Source organism: Sander vitreus, chromosome 4 (genome assembly GCF_031162955.1).
Source record: "Sander vitreus isolate 19-12246 chromosome 4, sanVit1, whole genome shotgun sequence".
NCBI lineage: Eukaryota > Metazoa > Chordata > Actinopteri > Perciformes > Percidae > Sander > Sander vitreus.
The window spans coordinates 19,723,522-19,747,245 of NC_135858.1; the positions used below are offsets into that span (position 1 = coordinate 19,723,522).

A 23,724-nucleotide genomic window follows, 5' to 3' on the forward strand; every position below is an offset into this window, starting at 1 on the left:
AACATTGCAGCAGTGCTCTGTTTCACCAGCAGTTGTCAGAGCTCATTCAGTTTGTCCAGACAAAGGCTACAGATAAAGACTTCATATATTCCCATGAAATGGATATTGATGAATGGTGTGCCTGGACTGTATCTTCTGCCTGCGGATGTAGGCTTATGTCCTTTTTTGCAAAAGAAAACTACCAAACCTTAAATTGTAGTTGTGAAAGAATAAATGTATTTACTGCAACCTTGTATAAAGATCCTGCCATTGTATCAAGTGACATACTGGCTGATCCAAGCAGCCCTTTAAACAGCTGGGCTTCTTGTGAGCCCTGGTTTGGCTGTCATTGCAATTATATTGTTACAGAGAGAGAGAGAGAGAGAGATCACAGGAAAGGGAGGGTTAGAGGAGAAGGGAGCGGTGCAAACTGTGTGCATGATAGCATAAGAGCAGTAGAGCGAGAGGGAGCCAACCAGGAAGCAAGGCTTTCTGTCTCCCTGTAGTGGGTGTGCTTCATTCAGAAAAAGAGAGGGGGCAGTCAAAAAAGAGTTGTCTATCCATTTTCATGAAACCCATTAACAAAACGGAGCTGTTGGTACCTGCAAGCAGGCAGGGAGGAAGAGAGCAAGCGTGAAGACAAAGTAGAATGAGCTAAAGAGAGTGACAGAGGTAATCACACCTGAAACTCCGCTATTTAAATGCTTCGGGACATGGAATTCATTCATCTGTACTACTTAGCAAGACAGACTTATTGTCAGCGTTGTCTTGGTCCAGAGCTGGTTCTGCTGCTGCGATAATGTGCGTTTATCTGTGAGACGCCTGATCCGACTTGGCTGGAGATCCACAGAGCTGAACTCTAAATACAGTAAGCATGTGCTGTGTGTGTGTGCCTTTGTCAGTGGGTGAGATTTAGGTGAGATGTAACTTGTTCATGTGCCTTTCACAACTTTGAAATTTAGTTCAACATGCAGCTATTGCCACTGTCATAATTGCCTCTTGGCACTTTTCATTGTTGCTCTTTAAGTTCCTGCAGCAATTCTATTTAATTATGCCTTAGTAAGAGTGCAAAAATCATATAATAGGGCTTGCTGGAAGATAGTTTCATATACTTTGCATACTCATTCATATCAGTGTGTTTTAATATGGAAGGAGAATCCTGATTGGTTTTATGTAGATGGATTTTACACATTAAAGGCTGATATATGCCAGTGGTCAGTTTGTTTGTACATGTTTGTATAGACACACACAAAACGTGAGGCAAATGCTGAAGTAATGAGGAATTCCCTTCCACTGTGTCCCTGTGTGGGAGGAGGGAGGGAGGAGGGTGGAGGTCGCCTGGTGGGGGTGGAGAGTCACCGAGAAGTAGGCGTCGCTCTGCAACACTGTCATACTGAGGAGGCAGGGAGGGGTGCAGTTAAAAAGGACAACCTATGGGCTTACATAAGGCTGTATGTGGGAAGTCCTGTGTTATGAGACCCTGAAGCTTATCCTCAATGATCCTCTTGGCTTGAAGGTGCAGTCATGGGTTATAATAACAGCCGTTTATGAATGCATCAGAAATAAGAAATCTCCTTTTGATCTCTAAAGACAATATACTGTATATTTACACTGTCAGTGCTTTCACCATTTATTTGTGTAACACAATGTGCAGGAATAGAGTAAGAATAGAGAGGAGGTGAGAGAGAGCCAGCACAAGCGTGAGAGAAGGCACAACAGCAGAGCCCTCCTTGAATGAAAAATCTGCTGCTATTAATAGCAATCTGTCATAATGGCCTCAGCACTGTTTCAGGGTTAGAAGACCTGGCTTTTCCCTCTCTTTATCTGTTCTGATCGTTATAGCCAAGCAAAATCGTACTCGCAATACTCCTCATTGCTTGTTCCTTTTTATTCTTTTTTTGTTCACTCGGGCCGGCCCAGATCCGTCTTGTGCTGGATATGGGCTGTTTATATAATGACTGCCTGCCTATTTGTGTACGTGTGTGCACGTCTTTCAGCATTATAATAAATTAAGATGCATCAGTCCTAAGTGATGCACCCTAATCCAACTAGCTTGATGTTGCTCATAAAATGACAATGATCCCATGATTCTACTGTCATGTCAATTAGAAATGCAAAAGACGGACTACAACCACAGCAACCCCCAAATTAGATAGAAGCTGCCCATTTGGTGTCAGGTTGCCGGAACTAATGCTGTTTTCTTCCTGATGTCTGCTAGTCTACATGTTAGCATTCTTGAGCACGGAAATATATGGATAACGGAAGTGGCTAAAGCTAGCTGCTTAGCCCTCACTGACATAATGCAGTCCATTTTTAACTTGCATTAAGAAATCGTATGTGTGCAACCTTGTCTGTAGGTGTGACCATTACCTGTGTTGTTTGTGTCTTTGTGACTTAGGAGTTCTGCTCCCCAGGTAGCTGGTGCTCCTGCAGCTTCACTCCTGCATACTAATTGCCAATGCGTGGGAAAAAGACTTGCGTATGAAAGAGAGGAAGCACGAGAGGGAGAGGAAGGGAGGAAAAAATCAATAGCAATCCCTGGAGTAACTGCTGCTGTAATTGCCTTTTAAGTCACAAGGTTCACACTTTCTTATCCAAAGCAATTAAAAAAAATCCTCACATTTTTGTTTAGATTAACAGACACAGAGGAAGAAAATATTGACAGAATGCTTGAAAACCTCAATACTCTCTTTCAGAGAGTGCCCATCCACCTGTCCCTTCTCATAACCTCCATATTATTACACTTTTTACAGTGTTTCAAATGCATGTTTGTGTGTGCTGAATGTTTCTGTATATCCCAGTGCCTTTATTTTGTTGATGTAAATGTATCAGTTTACTGAATTGAAAGTCTGCAGCAATGCAAATGGATGTAGTGGACACAAAGCAGATGATACATGTTAGTATCTAGCAGGGATGTGAGAGATCTGTGGGAAACTATGCCCATTTTCAAAATTCATACTAACTCATAAAGTTATTCCTATGGTCTAAGACAGTCCATAATATTAGTAAACATGAACAACCCTCCCCAGATCCAAAACCTTAAGTGCTAAAAATAAATGTTTATGTCATGAAGTATAAAATGTGGAACTGCTCCAAAGACAATGAATTGGGAAAGATGTTATAGATGACACTGAGTATTTGGGTGCATTTTCTGTTTCAGAATTAAGAACACTACAATAGAATAAAGCTCATTTGGGTAAAGAAAATTTTATTTTTTCATTGTCTATGGACCAGCTCCAGTCATGCTCAGATGAGACTGTCAAAGAGACATACCCACTTGTTGAACGGACTTAGAGATCAACTGAGAGAAAATAAAAGTTCTCAGTAAAAGGCCTCTTAAGCCTATAGATTGCCTTTTCAAACAAAAAGCAAAGAGTAAATGCTAGAAGAGTTGAGAGTGGAAAGGAGGATGGAGAACATACTGTTTAACCAGAACAAGTTTAGGAGTGGATGTTTCTGACATATACGGTTGTGACAATAGATGGAGAGGTTGCCATACAGAGGGAGAGCAAGAAAAACGGGAAGAAGGTGGGGACCGATAAATTGCTATCCTTAGGCAGGTGGAGGTATTGGGAGTGGTTGGCTTTTACAGGTAAACAGATGGCATAGCGCAGCAAGGCGCTGACCTGCCACCGCTGTCAGGTCAGTTACATGATCTAGTGACTCGCTGCCGTGTGCAGTTCTCTATTTAACACTACCTCCTAACCTGTGCTGAGTAGCCAGTGCCATACAACCCCTCTCTCACACATGAAATGAGTGAGTAGAGAGTAAAGCATCTAATGAATTTAACAATGGCAATTCATTTTTAAATGCAAAGAGTCAAGACTTTCTTAATTTAACATGCATAGTGTAGCATTTTCATTTGCTGAAGCTGATTAATCATAATAAAGGACAGAGTCCTTTATTATTTGAGGATTGATGGACTCAGTCTAACCTGACGCATTAGTGTTTGTTCCAAAAAAGTAGGAGGTGGGTGACTAGATGAGGATTTGCATAGCTGTATTGAAATGTAGTCACAGCCCTACTTGATTGAGCTTGCGTCGATGAACCGGTCTGTACAGTATGCATGTCATTTTGTGTCCACAACTCTTACAGCCAACAGCAGGCCTGTCATCATCCTATTTTTCTATTTTAGCACAATGTCGTAATGGTTGAAACATTGCAGTTGCCCAATGCCTGGTGTAATGGTTATGCAAAAAGGACAGAGGCCATGTTTTTCCTGACTGTTATGGTTGCTGTTTCTGCTTTTAATGTCCTCCTATGATGCCCGTGATACATCTTGTTTGGGGTGTGTTTTGGTTTGCAGACCCTGACCTGCAGGTCTTTAGCCTATGGGATTTGAGGGGACTATATTTAGCTGGCTAGGTGCCTGGGGAGAGAAGGGGTAAGGGAAAAACACTGAAGAGCAGTTGAAGGGGGATGCTAGGTGGTAGACTGAGCTGAGTGTTGGTTGGCTGAATGAAGGTCTAAATGGCTGGCATGTTGCCTTCCTGCTGGCCATTCTGGAGTGCACAAGCCACATTGTAAGAGACGACACTGGACCACAGCCTGGCTCTTTGACTGGCTAGATGCCCGACTTCCAGGTTAGGCTGGCTGGCTGGCAGCTCTCAATTCTTAATCACTGTTTTGGCATTGCAGCCCAGCCAGCCAGCTGTCATTAAGTGTGACTGTGGCAAATGGAGGTGTTTGTGCAGATCATAGATGACATTGGTCAGTGCCAGTGCGTTTTCAGTGCATCATTTAACATCTACTGAGGTTAGTGTTCAGACCGAAAGTAGCACGGTGTTAGCCGAGGAGCTGAGTTATTGTGGGTGTGTTGCTCCATGCAACAGTGAAAAACTGAAAAATACATTGACCAGTTTGAAGACTTATTGGATGCCAAGACACTGCACTGTGATTTATAATACTATAATCTATCTGGAATATATTTAATTGTCCAACACCATGGAAGTTGAGCCAGATGCAACTTTTTGCCAAACAACCTTGCATTTTTAGCAAGAGGTCTTGTAACACACTGCCAAAGCAGGTGCATTGAGCTAGATTAGGAGGCAGGCTGGGTACATTATATCCTACTAATTTATACCAGTTAATGGGCCACTTTTTAGTCCAAATATTGTGCACATGAAAACATTGGGGCTCCAACAGTTGATATAACATATTTAAAATGTGTAATAGCTTGGCAATACCATTGGGGGGAAAAAAAGTAATTACATTTTTAATCGGATCAGATGGTGTGTAAGTGAGCGATTGCTAGTTGATGGCACTTTTCAACATCAACAGAGAAACTGTACTTAACAAAATTGGATCATATCAGAGGAGATTATTATCACGAGTTCTGTTGCTCTCCATACATTGTATAAGAGTTTGATGGTTGATAGTTAAGTAGTGAAAAGTTTAATAGTGTATGCAGCGATGGCATCTGAGTCCACTGATCGGGCCCGCTAAAGATGTAGATGCTGCAGCTGTCTGTTCCTCGAGTGCTGTTTCCTTTTTTCTTTTGCCTCCAGTAGGTCATCCATCACAGTTGACTATGGCACAGCATGTGCATTAATCATGGGACTTGATTGAGCAAGTATCGATCTACAGTATTAAAGAATGGGCAATTCACAACAGTGTCCTAGTGTGGCTAATCATTTTATTAAAGCTTGTGCTGCATCGTATGAATGTAATCACAGTTTTAAATAAAGAAGCAACTATATTTAATTTAATAATACAAAACCCAAACTAATTAGTTGAATGCTTAAAAAACTATTTGAGGAAACATTTCTTAGTTCCTTTCTTGGATCAAGGATCATTTTGACCACTGAATTGAGGGCTAGATAGGAACAGGGTGTGGGAGCCAAGTGACATGATTTTGCCTGGAACGCGAAGCAACTTGGAGCATTGGATTTCTTTCTCACTGCAAGATACTGATCCATCCCACGAGCATCTGCATTCAGACAGACAGCAAAGTGAAATTTTGTTAAGCTTTATATGCGGGGAAATGATCACTGTTTGGTGGTCAGCGTGATGTGTTGAATCACTGTGGGCATTGAAATTTGCTGTAACAACTTGTGGGCAGTGTTTAACGGATCAGACATACTGATTTTAAACTTCAGCCAGGAACTTCAGTTGCTTCTCTTATCTTCCTCCAGCCTCTTTCAGATTGTTTACATTGGTGCTTCAGAGTGTTGTGTCTTTTGGTCTTATCTGTGTGCTTGGTAACATGTGCAAGACAGGCTGTAATGACAAATCAGGACAGCGGGAAAAAGCATAGGCATTGACCAAGAAACAGCCATAGCCTGTACCATAGACAGTTAAAGAGATGGAGCAACAGATCCCGTTGCTCTGGACGGAGACCCGTGAAGGATATTAGAAGCACTTTTCCGGTGAGGGCTGAGCGTTACTGACGGGACATTAGTGTTGCATTTGGGTCCTGTTCCGTAAGCTTGTGTCACGTTGAATGTTGTTGTAAAATACCCTTTCAGCCTTCTAGTGTTTATTCTTTCGTCGTTTCCGTTAAACAGCAAACGACGAATTTTAACGAAAGTTATTATAACTTATTGTTATCACATTTTAAATAAATAATTTAAATGTAACCATATGACCATAGCAATACACATTTATTTATATAACTTTATTTATTTAAAATATATTTTATATATTTAATTTTTTTTATTATTATTTAAGATAAAATACTATTTCAGTTGCGCCTTTGATAAGCGGACACATCTGCTGTTTTGCACAGTTTATATAAATAAAGGAATATTTTTCAGTTATTCATCCTGTTAAAAAAAAATCGTGAGAAAATGATATAGTGAACTTAAAATCGTGTATCGAATCGTGAGTTGAGTGTATCGTTACATCCCTACCTTTACTGTTTATTCATGGAGTCATAAAACTTAGGATAATGGCACATTTTCTGTTCAGGTTGAAACAGTTTTTGCTGACTTTATTTTATTTATGACTTTTATGTAATTTGTGATGTCTTTACATTTTGCTTTGTGTTGTATTGTGCGACAGAAAGACAATACTCACCATATTTGCAATGGAGCGTAAAGGACTGGGATTTTTCTGGGTGTGATCGGAGAGCAAACAGGGAGTGGAGTGAGGAGGGCGGGGGGTGGTGTATGGGCTTATCTGCTAATGTAAGCTACCGACCGTTACCTTGAAACCATCCAGAAGATAGACGGTACCGTAGGGTGATTTAACGTCACCGCTCATTTTACACACAGTTTAACAACAAAACACTGAGTGAACATTACTAGCTACATTTTTCATATTGGTTTTCAGCGGTATGCACCCCCACTAACCTGGAAAACGGTTTTAAATCAGTAACGTTACTACAGCGTGTCGGAGGAATACACACAGACTCCCGCAGTGGCGAGTCAGAGGCAGAGGGGCCATCACAGCAGCGTGGCTAACATTAGCTTCTTGTCTCATCTGGGGTCTGATAAACAGTAAATTCATCAACTTCAGTGTCCACAATGCTATTTTCCAATAAACTGTCATATTTCACGGGCGTGAGTGCGGATTTCATGTCGCGGCTTTCGTCGCTCTTTATCACTTATTGGGTGAAGTAGTACCCGCCCTGTTGTTTATTTGGTTGCCATAACTTTGTGAGTGATGACGTCCTGTCACTGTTCCAGTTGCTCTGCTCACCCTACGGGGAGAGAGAGCGGATGACAGTTCGCTTGAGTTCAGTAGAGCAGACGGCGCTACGAGTTTATGACTTTTCATAAACAGCTGAATTTTACCGTGGCGGACCGCCACTATGCTATCGAAGGCTCATACACACACTGTTTAATGGGAGGATGGAGCGGGGTCACTAAAGAGGCGTTTTTATCCGAGAGACGCTGTGATTGGTGGATAGGATATGGAGCAGGGGACTGACAGCGACATAACAATCACACTATGACAGACGCTCCACTTAGCACCAACTGCAATGTTTATTTTTAAAATGTATGTAGCCTACTGGCAGTCTGGCACACGTGGGTGCTCAGTGGGTGCTCGAGCCCCGGAGCACCCACGGTATCGGCGCCTATGTTGCTGGTGTTCTTGCCTTGGGATTAACTTAAAACCGTACAAAACACCGCGGCCACACCGCTGTGGAAGCTCCCCAAATGTCATTTATCAGAGTCTGGTTGTTACCCCTGTCCGTGGCAGTCTCATCCACTCCTATAACAGAGCTAACTGGAGCTAACCGCTAACGGAGCTAATCGTTGCTAACAGAGCCTTCAGTTCTCTGTGCCCGTATCCATTAACTGCATCTATGGACTCAAGCACGAATAAAACCCTTCATTTTATTAAATTGGCTGGACGAGTTTTAAATTACAACTAAGAGTTGTTTGAATGACAGAAATCTGCTCAGATAAGATCCTAATGAGTGCAACAGGACATGTAACAGTAGGGTCCCCAAAACACAGATAAAACACTTCAACAAATGAACAATGATCTAACAAACAAGGTGAACAAGAACTGACTTTAGAGAGCCCTGGTCTGATGTGATTCAACAGGAGTTAGGAGGAAATAGTGTTGAGATTAATAATAACATGTCACTTTCTGTGAAGCTTGCAGATTTGTATCTCAGAAGTTTAATAAATGCTGCTAAGTGCACTAAACTTTATTTTTTCATTGGAAAGTTTATTTGACAAAGTTTATTTTTGTTTATTTAATGTTTTTCATACATTATTTATATAATATACAGTATGTTTTTACATTATACATTTTTAATTGAAGTATACAAGTGTAGATTGGTGAAGTGTTCAATAAATGTTTTTGTTGAGAAATTCTGTGTATATTAGTGTTACATTTTATCTTTCAAATAGAGGTTTAAAAACAAGCACATATTGGCCAAATATCGGCCAAAATACATCGGCAGCATTTATCGGCCATCGGCTGACCCTGATTTCTAAAGATCGGCATCGGCCAGAGAACCCATATCGGTCGACCTCTAGGCTGTACCATACCTGGGGCCAAGTCATTGGCCTTATAAATGTGACCTGGAGGAAGCTGCCTAACGGGGTGTTAAAATATTCATCATAAGCTAAAGGCGACACTAGTCGGCTAAAGACCACCAGCTAAACTGAGAGAGAGAAGAAGCTTGAGGTATGATATGACGTATGGTAAAGTATGTTAGGTTCTACAGCAGGTAGTGTGATGCTGTGGTAAACTTTTTTACAGCCTTGAAGCAGCGAGGGAAACAGTGCAGAACCTGTTTTGTTTGGAATCATTGAAATGCGTGTTATAAGCCTGTCTTGATTATGATGCTGCTCCTACACATGCTATTTTATAGTTGCTGGACAGAGCCGTCGCTAGGGTTGGGTATCGAAATCGATACGACCCGGCAACGATTCACGCTAAATCAAACAGTGCCAAATTTCGGTATCTGAGAGTGCGTAACGCAAGCTTCTCCATCCTCTCTACATGTTGACAGAGAGCGGGGCTCCGACACACACACATGCAGAGCTGCGGTGCGAAACTACGTCAGCTCGGCAGTTTGTTAAAGTCACAGTGAGTCACAGCAATGCCGGTTAAGCGGTTGCACGTGCCGTTACACTTTTCAGAACTTCACACACACAGCGTTCGCTGCAATATAATGTTAATGGCGAGCCGAAATCGGTTGCGGTTTGGTCAACACGTCCTTTGTGCAGTGTGAGAAATGAAAAATTATTTTATTTGAAAGGTTGTAGGGACAGAGACAGATTGAAGTAAGACACTGTGAGAAAATATATATGTTTACAAAGAACTTAGAGAAAAGTTGTGTATTTTCATTCTTTTAATGTCTTTTCATGTACAGTATCTCACAAAAGTGAGTACACTCCTCACATTTTAGTAAATATTTTACTATATCTTTTAATGGGACAACACTGAAGAAATTACACTTTGCTACAATGTAAAGTATTAAGTGTACAGCTTGTATAACAGTGTGAATGTGCTGTCCCCTCAAAATAACTCAACACACAGCCATTAATGTCTAAACCGCTGGCAACACAAGTGAGTACACCCCTATGTTAAATTCCCATAGAGGCAGGCAGATTTTTATTTTGAAAGGCCAGTTATTTCATGGATCCAGGATACTATGCATCCTGATCAAGTTCCCTTAGCCTTTGGAATTAAAATAGCCCCACATCATCACATACCCTTCACCATACCTAGAGATTGGCATGGGGTACTTTCCATAAGATCATCTCTCAATGCAAATCAAACCAGCTATTAGGATAACCGACATAAAACCATGCCAATACTATATATACTTACTTGCATATGATATATATAGCTAAAATTAGCATATTGAATGCATGTTGCACAATGCTTGCACACAGTGGCAGTTCTATCTATTGTTTTATTTCTGCTGTCATCATAGGTAACATGAAATCCAAATGTTCCCACACACCAGACTATATACGACGCTGGCGCATCCTCCAACACCAGGCAGCCTTCCTTATCTCTCCCACTTGACATTTCTACACGTGACCTGCAGCACTCCACACTCCACTTGAGGAGCGGTCGGCTCGGCTTGCCACCTCTCAAAACCTGACGAAAATCTTTTAAACTGACCTTTGTCCATCAAAAAAGCAGACAGATTCAGCAACTGTATGGCCTATTTCTCGCTTAAAAATGTTTTCAGAAACACGTTTCAGTGAACTATTTTCGTAAAATACCAGATCGTATTCAGAACGAGACGCCATTAGAGTCTGTTATGAAATTTGGGAGCAGCAATAACCACGTGACGCGTTTGTCCAATCAGCTGCCATGTGTTGCGTTTGTCACGCTCATCCCGCTCGTCATTTCCGTTAAGTGTTTTAACATAGGTGTCGAAAGTGGGCACTACGGCAGTAAGTGGTTAGTGCACATTAACAGTGTACTGACGAACCCTGCGACACATACGCTTCGAACCGAGACATGCGAACCGAACGGTTCGGATGTTTTTTCATGAACCGTACCACCCCTAGCTTCCAGTAAAGTTGTAGGGTTACCCTCAAATGTTAAGACTGGCGTCCTGTAAAGCTAGATGAATCGAGTAAAGCTGGGTCGAAACTTGGGAATGATACACTCTGATGCATGCAGACTTCATTTGAGGTAAGGGTAGTGTATCTGCTTAGACCTACTTTCTTATTCTGGAGGTCTGTTCTTGTGTCTGTGAGCTCAATCCATTTAGTTCAAGGTTCAGCTACACCAGACCTGATAGTCACCTCTCAACAGGACGGAGTGGAACTGAACTATCTGCAGTCAGTGTGTGAGGGGAGTCATCACCAAGCTGCACATTTTAAATAACTGTGTGTGTGTGTGTGTGTGTGTGTGTGTCTGTGTGTCTGTGTGCTGTTTTATTTTTGTTTACCCAGTGATGAATACACAGGCCTTGTAATTGGGGAAAGGAGGGGGGTCGTGAGAGAGAAAGGGAGAGAAAAATATGGGGGTGTTGAGGGATATGGCTGCTTTTCTCTTGGTGACAGAGCCTGTTGCCATGGAGCTGGTCCTCCCATTGGTGGAAGTCTGGTCCAATCACTTAACAGCACAGATTGTTTCATCATTGAGAAGTTTTTCATCTCTTCCTGTCTCACTAGCCACCCCTTGCTTCTCCATCTTTCTCTCCTCTTCCACTGCTCCCCCTACTTCTCACAGTAAAAGAAGCTGATAAATTACATAAGGATTATAATGAGTACAGGCGCTGCCACCCAATTTCATTTTGACAGTTTCAAGTTGAGCAGGCAGAATCTGTCCTCACTGTAAGTGAGAAGATGAGATAACCTCACAATCCCACATTTAATTATTTATTGAAGAGCTAAGAAATTATTAAATCATGTGTCTCACTGGCCAGAAGGTTTGATGACTAAAATTAGGGCTGCAGCTATCGATTATTTTAGTAATCGAGTATTCTACCGATTATTCCATCGATTAATCGGATAAGAAATACTTTTGTTTTATTGAAGAGCAATAATAAACAATAGTTTGGTTACATTTTCGGAAAAAGCTACATTTTTGTTGCCTACATTGCTTACAATATCATCTCTCAAAAAACTAAACGTATGAAGTGCATTTAAGTGCCATATTACATTGTAAAATTTAAAAAGAAAACATTTTCTGAAATGACATCAACCTCACACTAAGGCATACATTAAACATACATAAACATGACCTTAAGTTGTGCAACTTAACTTTCAGAACTACAAGTTTCATCCTGAGACTGATCTGTATATAGGCTTATATGTAAATATATGTATATGTAAATATTAATTATACTCAATCTATTTTAATTTATGTATTTGATTACAATGTCACACAGCTCTGTTACACTTATGCTAGTAGATCGTTGATCAGCTGTTTCTCTGTGAAGAGAGAGTGAGAGAAAATGGTGTGCAACAATCAGCTGTTTCTCCGACGGGATAGTCAACAAGTGGGCTCTTTAGATCAAATTGTGGTCACTGCTACGTATTTTCTTGTCTTTGTTTTTGGTAGTTGGTGTGTCTGGTGTAGTTTCATCGTCCATACGACTCCGTGATTTACTTTTGTCGGGTCCGCTTCGTGGAATGGATGAGAAATGTTTTTCTGTTGAGATGCTGAAGCATTGACGTCGTGCTATTATTGTGGTAAGCTAGTTCGGTTTTTCAGTAGACACACTGTACAGAGTTCTCGTTTTAATTACGTTTGAACTGATTCCAAACTTTGGACACTTTCTGTCGTTTTCTCCAGCCTGTCTCTTCTCTTAGCCCTTCACTATTTACGCTCTGGCATGTGTCGCCAGCGGACTGAGCAGCGTCTGGTGTGCGACAATAATAATGATCCGTGTGTGAGCAACACAACGTTGGTAACATTGATTTAACGAAGCTTCGAGGCAAATCATTTTGCATCGAGGATTTTTTGTAATCGAATTATTCGAGGAATCGTTTCAGCCCTAACTAAAATACAGCCATCTTTTGGAGAGGCAGACTTTTTCATTAGTAGCTGATGGTCCAGTATCAGTGTTTTATGTTTTAAGTTAGAATGCTGCTGTCTTGTCTATAGTAGTGTCGAAACTTGATTGATGCTCTCTTGATTAATTGTCAGTTAGATCATTAAGCACAAGGCTTGTGAACTGTCTCAGCTCTGAAGCTAACATTTTGGTGTAGGCTACTCAAGAAACATGAAATGTACTTGTTACAGAGCACTATTTTTATTTAAACATTTTCCCATCTCAGCAGTTCAAGTTGAGTCTTCCACGTTTACATGAATGTAGTAATTTTTAATTACTTTAAAACCCAAGAAATGTGTGAAAGTTGAGCATTATTAATATGAATCAGTAGCTTATTTGTTTTTTTCTTATGCACAAATAACAAATCCATATATAGGCTGCATACTTTGCCTGAAATCTTGGATCTTTTTTCTTTCATCATAAAAAGGTGTATTATTATGAACCTTTGTTTAAATTCAATAGAAAATGTGTATGTTAAGGTTCATGTGCTATCAAAACTATTAAAGCAGTATTCATTTTGCAAGGTGAAACTGTTAAATGCGCCCTGTTAACATGCACCGTAAGGGCTCCCTCTTGATAGACACACTGATGAAAAGATGTGTTTAGGCCCAGCATGATCTTAGTATCGGACATTACATTGGCCATTAATGGGACCAAATTAGAATTGCACTAACAAACAGGGATTTCCTAGTTAATTATATGCTTAGATTAAAAGTTGCCAAAGGTGTTGATTTTTTTGGCCTTGATAACCTCATGCTATGTATTTTGTGGTGAGAGTTTGCATGAATTCCACTGTGTAGTGCAGTGCTGCAGCCACAGCTAAATATTTCTTGATTATCATAATGTTCTTTAAGTCCGTAGAAAAGATTCCCACAACAGAATGTAACCTCTCTTTTAACTCTCGTTTAATTCCAATTAAGTGTTTTTCCGAATATTAATTTCTTCATTCACATAGTTGGCATGATCTGATATGAGAACATCGATCTCCTAGACACCTTAAAATCTCTTTCAGTATTTCCTAGTATCATAAACTGATGTTGTGCATATCAAAGTAAAGACGTGTCCTCCAGTCTCAATTCTTTTCTCTTTATACACCTTCTGCATGTTTCCCCACGCGCAGCAGAGAACTATACATAGGTCATAACTAGGGAGAGCAACAGAGAGGGAGACTTGGAGAGAGCTACAGAAAGGTATGTAGGTAACTAGGGAGGGAAGGAGGGAGAGAATGAGTCATAGCTCGTCCCACAGGGCTGAGTGGGTTGGCTGAGTGGAGGAGGATGGCGTCAGCACTAGGCCTGACAATTTAAGAAGACACATTAAAAGAGGAAGAAAAAGGAGAGAGACAGAGAGCAAACTCTTAGAAGTGGGTGGATGGAGTGAGAGATATTGATGGGCGGGTTTGATGTGGAGGAGACGGAAGGCAGGAAGGGGTATCCTCAGCATTGAGAGAGAAACGAGAGTGGGTGGCAGGGAGAAGGACAGAGAGATACGTAGATTGGAAAAGGAGAAATCCTGTCTTCCGCTGCATTTGACCATTTATGTCCCCCTCATCTGTGTTTTGTAACTTGTTAGTCTGCCTTCAGGATGTTTTTTTCTCCTTTGCTGCTATTGTCAGCTAAGTTTCTGGGCTCTGTTTTTCTGAGTCACACCATCACCTCAATCACTTTTATATAGCTCACTGCAGAAAATATGTACAGTATTCTGGAGTGTCTGTGTGGTGGCCAGTGATTCATGCATCTGTATTTTTATACCTGGACCGTTCCTCTATAGTCCCTAGTGCTCTGCCAGCCCCCTCGTCCCCTCCCTGTGTGTTATTGTGCAACAGACGCAAAGGGGAATCCTCTCTGACACAGACAAACACTGGTACACGCACATTTCGAGCACTGCTGATATATTATATTTGCAGGCACTGTGCTTGCACAAGCTCTGCCATTACTACACACATCAGCCTCTACTCTGTGAAGACATAACCTTGTTGCCTTTTGCGAAATGGGTTCTCTCCGACGTCAAACGGGCAAGGTGTGCGCCTGAATACAGAGGAGCTGAATTGGTTTGAACTGCCTCTGTATAGCTTTCCCGCTGCTGTCTGTGGGTTTGTACGTGCATGCTCACTCCTGTTTGCAGCGCTCTGAGCTTCAATTCACCTTCATCTTTCATTCAGTCTCTGCAGCGAAAATGGAGAGGCGTGTCTGCTACGCATGCTTCTCCATTATGAAATTTGAAATACAGCAATGAATAAAAGAAATAACTGATAATAGCAGCAGCTTGCAATCATTACGAACACAAAACTGTAATACACAGAGCTCATTTTTTGTTCACTTGCACTCTGGCTGTCAATAATGCAAAATAACTGTAGATTCATTCATCCATCTTTACTGTCTCTGTACTGTAACTGTATCGGTATTGCATTATTGTGCTACTGGTAAAATAATCCAACCCTGTTTAGTTATTTTGTAGGGGGATTTTCCCTCCAGATTGTTTTACCTTAAATTATGCCAGTTAAAAACGGATGATAATTAATCAGTGAATTGATGAATCTAGAAAATAAGAACAGAAGCCCATTATAAGTTCCCTGAGTCTAGTGTCATCTTTTAATTACTGATGCCTCAATAAAAACCTCATGTTACATTCAGAGTAAGAGAAAAGTTGTGAATGCTAACACTGAATATGGAACCTACATCGGTTTGTCAGTTTTATTAAATAAAAAATAAAAAAACTATTAATCGTCATTAAGATTGATGTCATTTACTTTTTCTTTGAATCCACTAATTGATTAATTTCATTTCAGCACAACAGTGTAGGTTTACTATAAACCAAACGTACCCCGCTTTTTAAAGCACAACCTTTGTAATTCATATATTGATGCTTCTATGGCAACAGTGTCAAACTGTGGCTTTTGGCTCCATGTGCATGATGTCTGTAAGTGAACCAGACATGAGTTACCTGGTAAGTTAACCAGTTTAAAGACTTGATATACAAGTCTCCACTCTTACCAGTTTCAATGCAGTAGAATTCCTGCCATTTCTCTAGCGTGCCCTGCTGCTAACTATTGCTGAGACCCTGACCCAGCTTGACCTGGAACAGCTAAATTTGAAGGTGAGCTCATATTTGGACAAAATATTTAGTTCGGTTAGCCTTCTGTCTGAAGTGGTGATGTACATTCCAGTGTCCAACATAACATTTTTCCCTCACTGGCCCCTGGGCCAATAGCCCCTTGTATTGTATTTTTACTGGCCCAGAAAGAAAGAGGGTTAATAACACACTTCCAAATTGTTAATTTATTAATCGTATATACATTGCATCTACACACATAAATTCAGTCAGTTTAGTTGGATTTGCACTCTAATAATTCCTAGGTATTATACAGTAATGCTTGTTTTAATTTAGGTGAAAGGCTATATTTACACTGTGTCAGGGCCACGACACTGCTACCTTCACTCACTCTTTGTAAATTCCCAATGTCAATGATTGTCATGAATCGATATTGTGCATTAAAAAAGAGCAATGGTAACTTTTGTGGTTTTGGTATATATGTTATGGGTGCTCAAATCATGTGACATACCTAATTTCCCACGATGTTTGTGTGTTTCCTCCTCTTGTTCATATTGTAGTAACCTGAACATTTCCCAGCCATGTTTACTGGGCTATTTCAAGCATTCATTTGAAACTCTTTGTATAATTTCCAACATTATTTGAATGCAGCACTGGAGAAGCTGACTTTGCAGTTAGCTAGCTTTTAATATTAGCACACCCCCGCGGTCCCGCCGCCTCACTCCCCGCCACTAGGAGACTACTTTGCTGGGAGGAGAGCGGACAGCAGCTCCGGTCTTGCAAACAATGTCACTGGCCAATCAACCTGCCCGACATACCTCTGCAGCCGGCAGCAGTTCAGTGTGGCCTCGCTCTCGCTCTTTTTCTTTCTTTCTTTCTTTCTTTCTTTCTTGAAATGAGTCTGGAAGCTGACCGCAAAGCTTAACTTTAATTCTAATGTTATCAATCAAAGAGAAATGTTCTTCCGTCCTCCTAAAATGGTCTTAAATCGATAGAGTAGGCTACTTCTTGTTTACTGCTGCACCTGCAATGAATAAATGAAATGAAGAGAAGAATGAAACCATAGGATCATTTGTCTCCAGAAAATGATGCGTTGAGTGTTTGATGGTTATTTATTTTTTGCTTTAGAACGTAATTGAGAGCGTACTGTACAAGGAAGAATTCAAGTACAAAACATTAGTTCTGGTGGTGTACAGCTGGATTGGAGTATGTGACGTTAGCTGTTCACTGAATATGAAGTGTAAAGCCCATGCTCATTTCTAGCACGTGAGGTAATTGGTGTGCATCGCTCCTGGGATGTGACCCATGTCGTATCTAAATTGTCATGATCAGTGGTTTGAATTGACTAAAGAAGGGCTGAACACAGGTCAGATAACCCTGGTCCGACTGGTTATTGGTGTGGAAGAGGAATCTGTCTCTTTCACTCAGTGCCTTGCACTGTCTCACTCCTTTGGCAGTCTTTCGTGTGGTAACCTGACACAGTGGGCAGGGCTGTGAATGGTGTGTCTCAGCTTGTTGCCTGTCGCCAGGAGGGCCCATGTAAGCGGCTACAAGGCCGGTAATGTGTGTGAAGTGGGTCAGAGTGCCTAGGACTTCATTATGTGTGGGTGTCATGGGCTTTTTTTAAACAATGCCCATTTGTAGGAAGCCTTTTTTTTTTTAAATGTGTAAAGTTGTCACTGTCTTAATAAGGGCTGCAACTAACAATTATTTTATTGTTGATTAATCTGTCGATTATTTTCTCGATTAATCAATTAGTTGTTTGATCTATAATATGTCAGGAAATGGTGAAACACGTCGGTCAGTGTTTTCCAAAGCCCAAGATGACATCCTAAAATGTTTTGTCCACAACTCAAAGATATTCAGTTTACTGTCACAGTGAAGTAAAAAACTAGAAAATATTCACATTTAAGAAGCTGGAATCTGAGAATAAAAAAATAATAATAAATGCTTCAAACCGATTGATTATCAAAATAGTTGGCAAGTAATTTAAGTTGACAAAGAATCCGTAAATCAATTCATCTTTGCTGCTCTAGTGTTGATACACATTTAACAAAAGTTAATTTCATACTGATAAATGTCCTCACTACTTTTTTAACCAAAGCTAATCAAATGGAGGATTTCCTATTTCGTTTCTAAAGGAAAGCGGGTTTAGTTTTGTAAATTCACATTCTTATCAGTTAGCGTGATGTGTGGGGCTAAGTTACTGTTAATGCAAGGACCGATAAATTGATAGTACATTTTATGGTCGCAGTGGTGTTCCCGGCACAAGGTCGCGCAAGCCATAAAATAACGTCACCACATCTGTCGTTTCCAGCGCGAAGGATCCACAAGTTGTCGTGGCACGTGGTTGTGCACCTTTCAGTTCAACATGGTCGCCTGGGAAGACTGGCTGAGCAGTTTCGTAACATCTGTATGATTCTTCATGTACAGACCACAGAGAGTCAAACAGCATTAAATATGTGATCAGAGAGAGAGACACCACACTGGGAAAAGAAAAATCATTTTGCTAGAGTGTGGAAAAACATGAGAGATTTGTCAAAGCTAAAAACGGCCTCATGGAAAGAGTGTTCTTAATAGGGCTTTGACTCCGAACTTCGTTATTCGAATATTTAAAAAATAATGCTATTCGGACGAATATTAGGCAGCCCTTAATATTCGAATTTCGAACCTGTTATGGGCATTATTTTTTGTAAATGTGTTTGCTTGTAAACCTTGTTTTCAATTCAGATTCCGAGGCTTTTTCACGCATTTCAAAATGTAACTACACGTCGTGGCGACGCACGTCGCTCGGCCGCGGCTTGGTAGCACATTTCCCCCGACTCATTTCCTGGTTCTCCTTCTCCATAAACAACATAAAATCTAGGAGAGGGTTAACTTTTCCTGCTCCAGATTTCACCGTGGTCAGAAAGAACAGGGGAGACACTTTGTTTCTCTCACTATGACTCTAGAGTCGCTACTCGCTCTGAAGCTACCGGTAATCACCGTCACTCTCTCACTCTAACACACACTCCCCACACACACAGTCCAGGCAGCCGGCTTTTCTATACTTCCGCTCTCTACTTCTTCTCTAATACTTCTTGCTTATCCACAGATTATTTAGTTTGAACACCCCCTGGTGTTTCAGGGAATACTGCAATGAACAATGCGTTAAGCATAAACGTCTGCACGTGTGCTTGTAGCCTGCGCCACGAAGGCCCGCGCAACTATAACTGAAGCTTAAAGGTCCAGTGTGTGGGAATTTCTCCCATCTAGCGTTGAGATCATATATCGCAATCAACTCTATCGCACCATGCAGTTCAAAGTATGTATTGCAGTTTTGTATTGTGAGTTTATCATGTGACAGCGAAAATGCGAAAGGCGGAGCAGTATGTCCTGTATGTCCCTTACTGGCTAATGTATTTCAAGATGGCGCATGAATATGGAGCGTCTACCCCAGTTCATGCGAATGCAAAAGTAAAATTACAAGCTACAAGAATACTTGGAATTGATGGTGTTGGTAAATATTCATGAAAAAGGACAAGTTTGTGAACGGGCAACACAGATTTTGATAATGAACAACTAAACACGTTACACACTGGACCTTTAACACCTGCAGCTCTGTAGACAGACTCAAATTCGGCACTGGGTCTAACCTCTGGAAAGGCTGCATCAGACAGTCTTTGGATCTGGCCTCCAGGCACTGGGGTTTGAGCTGGCTGAATTCAAGTTTCTACAGCCGCTAACTGAAGGTCAGCTTCTACCACAAATGGAATCACACTAGTTAAACACTGATTATTCAACCAGCTCTCTGATTATTCAGATTGGCATGCAGGGAAAGAAGACCTGTACACTCTTGAGTGTTAAGAAGGGTGCTGGTTGTTGGACAGAGGAGCAGAATGATTCAATGAATTGTTGCTACCACAAAACAAGGATAACTTCTGAAATGAGCAACTAGTGTGGATAACTCTCTTTTGCTCTGATGTCATGTGTGAACGAGCTGCCCTGCTGCATGTCTGCAGCCTCATGTGATGATGCTGACAGTTGGCAGAGAGATGCCAACATCAGGCCTGAACTGGAGCACAACAGGCAGTGCTGCTGCTGGTATTGTAGATGTTCAGTCTGCAGTGTGCTGCGTGTATTATGACACGTTTTATGCCTGGACAACACTTTGTGTTACCACCACATAATAATGGGGATGTTCTTTATTAGTACTACACTCAGCAAAAACATTTATGTTTTTCAGGACACTGGCCCTCATTTATGAAACGTGCGTACGACCAAAAACAGGCGTAGGACGAGCGTACGCCGATTCCTACGCAAAGCAAGGGATTTATCAATTTGAACGTGAGTGTAGGCTGCGATTAAAATCTCACGTCTGGTCTGAACTCGTGTACGCAAGTTTTCGAGTCAGTGTAGACTTGCGGTGCAGCATATACAAATTTTAACAGGAGAAGGAGAAGTCATCAGTTGATCACTTATCAGCAATGGCAGATCTGGCTCTTTTTAAAAGACCTCTATTCGCCGGTACAACAGTGCAAACGTACGCGCACGGGCCACGGTGGAGTGCCCCATCAGATTGATTAAGGGCAGATGGCTCATGGTCTTGCATCAGCGGGGGGCGGGGGGACCCTACTATACACGGCAGAAAAATTATGCAACATTGTTTTAGCCTGTGGGAGCCAGATGACCCGATGCCCAGAGAGCACTGCCCCAAGTGGGGCTATACGAATGAGACAGGATATTATTCCTTGCTTTTAAAAGGTATAGTGTTATGTTTGGCAATGATAGCCTACTCAATACAGGAAACATGATGATGCACAACATTTTTATTTATTCTTCAGGTTTTCAAGTGTCGTTAATGCCCACAAGTGATCGATTTATTTCTGCGATTGACCGAGTTATTTCGGCTTGTTTTTCCAGACCCTCTGCTGTCATGAGACAGGGTCGGGGTGGTGGTCCAGCACGGGGGGCGGAGGACACGCGCTCTCCCTCACAGCTGTTGCCTGGTTCTGACTCATGAAAAAAACCCGAGAAAAATAAAAGACACTGCAAAAAACTCCGCTGCTGTGTGTTTATTTAGATATAGGTACACCATGTAGGCCTAAGAGATTGCAATATAAGCCTGTATATTACTATGGGGACTATAGAATACATATGCCAAGGATGTATAAATTAAATAAACTTCAGCTGGAGTCTGATTTACCACGGCAACACTGTTGACTGCATCAGTGATCTCTTTCCATTCTGCATTCTTTCTATAGCCTTTTAATAACAGCTTTCAGGCTGCCAAATCTACACACGTTAGTGCAAATGAACCTGAGATATCAGGGTTTCAATCTCCACCTCTGAAAAGTGCCGCTTCTTAGCCGGATTACGTCTCACCATGTTGTAAATTGTAGTGGCGAGGCCTCAAAACTGAGAATATATTGGGGTGTGGTATTTAAATTACGATCGTTTCCAGCCGCTGAATTTATCAGTGTACGACCATTCTTACGCTCTGATTGGTGTGATACGAACGTTTCATGAATCACACGTGAAGCCTGTCTTAAGAGGATTTCTGCGCTCATATCTGCGCTGGTTTCTACGTTAGGTTGATAAATGAGGGCCACTGTATTTTTTTTTTTTTCCCGTGCTTGTTCAATGAACCATAAACAATTAATGAACATGCACCTGTTGGACGCTCAATAAGACAATAACAGCTTACAGGCGGTAGGCAATTCAGGTCACAGTTATAAAAAATTAAAAAGACCTTTCTACTGACTCTGAAAAACACTAAAAGAAAGATGCCAGGGTCCCTGCTAATCTGCATGAATGTGCCTCAGGCATGCTACAAGGAGGCATGAGGACTGTAGATGTGGCCAGTGCAATAAATTGCAATTTCTGTACTGTGAGACGCCTAAGACAGCGCTACAGGGAGACAGCTGATCGTCCTTGCAGTGACAGACCACGTGTTACAACACCTGCACAGGAATGGTACATCCGAACATCACACATGATGGCAACAGCAACTGCAAGAACTGGCAAATCTGGTGCAGTCCATGAGGACGAGATGCACTGCAGTACTTAATGCAGCTGGTGGCCACACCAGATACTGAGTTGTTACTTTTACCTCCACAGCGCTGTGGAGCAGTGTCTGGCTGGTCCACACAGCATCGCAGGATGGGAGAAAAACATGCTCTGGTTTATTGGCATTTCTTCACAATTTTGGGCAATCACAATTTTGGGAGGCGCTAAGCACCCGACAGAGTAACTGTAATGATTTACCCTGCAGAGATCTGAGGAGCAGTTAACCATAGTCCTAATAAATCGACCGGAGTGCCAACACAAAGGTGCAGGACATCAATCGGAAAGTGAGGGACAGCTGGCCGAAATGAGGGACATCCAACGTAATTTCCGGCAGCACCTGAACAATCCCGGAACTGAAACATCGTCTATATAGACTAGGAATCCAGTAACTGATTAGAATTGCTCAATTTTAAAATGTAAAGTGAACTGTTTTGGGTTCAAGTCAGAGTATCATCCAATGTGTTAAAATAATCTGTTATTTTAATGTAATGTGTCAAAGCCAAGGATGCATGTATATTTATTTATTTATTTATTTGTGTATTAAGGTGCCATTGCTGTTTGTCTAATAATGGTAGCTCATTGCTTAGTTTTTAAAGAGGTTTCACTGCTCATCTCAGAGGCTTTATCAGTTCAGCAGCACTAATTTGACTTTCTACTACTTGATATCCCATGACCTGGACGACAGAGACCACATTGTTGTATCACAGTCTAAGATTTCCTGAAATTAGAATAAATTGGCAGAGCGGCAATACCATATCCTGGTCTCTCACTTTTTCTTTCCATCCTCCCCTGTTCTCTCTGTATCTCTCTCAGTCAGTGCACACTGCAATCCACATATTTATTTTTAATCATGCTTCTCCCTGCTCTTCTCGCTGGTACTCGCTCAACACAAATGGCAGCAGTTGAGAATGACGTTACCATCTCCTTGGCAACTGTGTGTGTGTGTGTGTGTGTGTGTGTGTGTGTGTGTGTGGGAGAGAATAGGTAAAGCTGGTTTATTATAAGCACATTTCTTGCTCTGATTCACAATTTGTCCTGTAACCGCTCCCTGCTATTGCTGTGCTATTGCTCCACTCAGCCATGAGATTGACACTTGAGATGAATGATTTTCCTTGCTTTCTAATCCAAAACCATTCATTCTTTTTGGTGCAGCAATACACTATATGTGTGAGCGAGCAAAAGGAGATTATTTCGAAGACACTCTGTCAGCCATTTGTATCTGCCTACAGTAGATAGTGTGACTGTATGGTCTATGCTGCTATATGGCAGGCTTGTATAACCAGAGTGGGGTTGCGGCATGTGGGTGTCCTGGTCAGTGATGGAGTGTAATGCTGATGCTGCTTCTGCTGATGACGTCTTTGCTGTTGCATTGCCTGGGTCTCCCCACACTGGAAATCCCTGCCTAGTTTGTTCTCTCATCTCATCTATCCTGCAGCACGGCACAACAGTACAGACAGGGGCATGCATGAATGGCACTCATCCATGCTGCATACATGCAATCTGGCAATGACGCTTCTGTTGCCAGATAGATTGTTATTAATCTGTGTATGGGTGTAATGCCTTAGACATCAGAGTTACTGCTTTAGAACCAGGATTCACCCTAAAACTGTTTGCATTTTCATGGGAAAACATGACCCCGAACTGCTCGATAAATGGGTTTAATGATCTAAATTAAAGGAAGTGAGGGCAAGAGAGAATGCTAGTCATGATAAGCA

The 23,724-nt window shown here is 41.5% G+C and overlaps 1 protein-coding gene across 19 annotated transcripts in view; it reads left to right on the forward strand.

The window, feature by feature from the left end:
• Positions 1 to 23,724, forward strand: part of r3hdm2 (R3H domain containing 2) — a 75,622-nt gene that overhangs the window by 8,097 nt on the left and 43,801 nt on the right. Inside the window, exon 1 of one of the 19 annotated variants that reach the window (XM_078248911.1) lies at positions 578 to 847. The exons of the other annotated variants lie outside the window; for them this stretch is intronic. The gene's annotated coding sequence lies outside the window, so the exon portion shown is untranslated. Of the gene's footprint in view, positions 1 to 577; positions 848 to 23,724 lie in introns of those variants that run through there. 19 annotated transcript variants of the gene reach the window in all.